The following is a 2,172-nucleotide window of genomic DNA, read 5'->3' as shown; positions in this document are numbered from 1 at the left end:
CCTGTCTTCTGCTCTGTCAGGGGCAGCAGTGGGTCAGAGCCCCGTTGTAGGAGCCTCCCTCACTGAAGGTGACAGCAGAGGCAGCCACCTACTTATAGCGCCAGGGGCCAGATGAGGAACTGAGCCAGCCTGGGGGCGGGGTGGGGAAACTTCAGGACTTTGGAGCAACCCAGTTTCCAGCAACTCGAGGTGGGGAGAAGGTTGCTTGTGAAACCATTTGAGATTTATTTTTGGCTGAGAGTAGCAGAAATGGTGCGGTGCCTCCAGTGTCTTCCTTTCCCAGCTTTCCTGCCAGTGCTTCCCAGAGAGAAACGCTCCCCCCATGACGCCTTTCTCCCAGAACACGCCATTCATTCCCTCTTATCTGTGGATTGAAGTCTAAATGCCCTACAAGGCAGCCAAGGCCGCCACAATTTGGCTGGCACGGGCCTCTCCAACCGGATCTTCCACTCTAGCCTGGCTGAAATTCACTGTTCTCCGCTTACGTCTTGCAAGACCATCTCAAGTCAGATCACAACAAAGAGTTGTTATTTAGCTTGACAACAGGTGCAGTAGAGGTGTTCCACAGCTCTGGGATCCAGACACTGGCAGGTTTTCCTCTCGCCTCTACTGTGTTTTAATCAACGTCTTTATTTATAAAAAGATTTATTTGTTTGAAAGGCAGAGTGATAGAGACAGAGACAGAGAGAGATGGATCTTCCATCCCCTCATTTACTCTCCAAATGGATGTAACAGCCTGGGTTGCTCCAGGCTGAAGCCAGGAGACAGGAACTCTATCCAGGTCTCCCACTTGGGTGGTAAGAATCCAGGTGCTTGGACCATCTTCTGCTGCCTTCTCAGGCACATTAGCAGGGAGCTGGATCAGAAGTGGAGCAGCTGGGTCTCAATCCAGTGCTCTGATATGGGATGCTGGGATCACAAGCAGTGGCTTAACCCACTGTACCACAAAGCTGGCCCCTTAATCAATTTCATTGGCTTATAATTTATATGTAATAAATATATGCATTTTAAGTGCATAGTATAATGAGTCTTGACACATGTATGCACTTGGGTGACCACACTATTATCAAGACATAGATAGAACATTCCATCACCCCCAAGAAATTCTCAGTGCCTCTTTGCAGTCAGTCTCCTTTCTCACCTCCTATCCCAGAAAACCACTGAGCTACTTCCTGTTACTCTAAATTAATTTTGCCTGCTCTGGAACTTTGTATAAATAGAACCACGGAAAGTGGATTCCTTTCTTTTTCTTTCCTACATCATCATATTTTTGGTGTTGTTTTGTATATCAATAACACTTTTCTTTTTGATAGCTGAGCAGTACTCCACCCAGCTATCGCTAAATAGGAAATACATTCACATGGTTCCAACGTCTACTGAGGGGCCAGCTCTGTGGCACAGCAGGTTAAGCCACCTCCTACAGTGCCGGTATCCCATATGGGTTGGAGTCTCGGCTGCTCCGCTTCTGATCCAGCTCCCTGCTGGTGGCCTGGGAGGGCGGTGGAAGATGGCCCAAGTCCTTGGGCTCCTGCACCCATGTGGGAGACCTGGAAGAGGCCCCTGGCTCCTAACTCCTAGCTTCGGCCTGGCCTAGCCCCAGTCGTTGCAGTCATTTGGGGAATGAACCAGTGGATGGAAGATCTCTCTCTGACTCTCCTTCTCTCTCAGTAACTCCTTTTCAAATAAGTAAGTAAATCGTTAAAAAAAGATCCGCAGTGAAAAATCTCACCCTTATTCCAATTCTGCATCTGACTGGTTCCTATCTCCTTCCCATGATATCAATGTGAAATTCTGCCGGAACTAGTGCCAGGAGGGGGGCAGAAGGCAGCACCGAGCGCCACCAAGACAGGGGAGGTGTTTGGGCTTGGTTTTATTTATTTTTATTTTTTTATTTTATTTATTTATTTATTTATTTTTTTTTTTGACAGGCAGAGTGGACAGTGAGAGAGAGAGAGACAGAGAGAAAGGTCTTCCTTTGCCGTTGGTTCACTCTCCAATGGCCGCCGCGGTTGGCGCGCTGCGGCCGGCGCACCGCGCTGATCCGATGGCAGGAGCCAGGTGCCTATTCTGGTCTCCCATGGGGTGCAGGGCCCAAGCATTTGAGCCATCCTCCACTGCACTCCCTGGCCACAGCAGAGAGCTGGCCTGGAAGAGGGGCAGCCGGGACAGAAC

This window comes from Lepus europaeus, chromosome 10, assembly GCF_033115175.1.
Source record: "Lepus europaeus isolate LE1 chromosome 10, mLepTim1.pri, whole genome shotgun sequence".
Taxonomy (NCBI): Eukaryota; Metazoa; Chordata; class Mammalia; order Lagomorpha; family Leporidae; genus Lepus; species Lepus europaeus.
Note: the sequence above shows the minus strand (reverse complement) of the source record.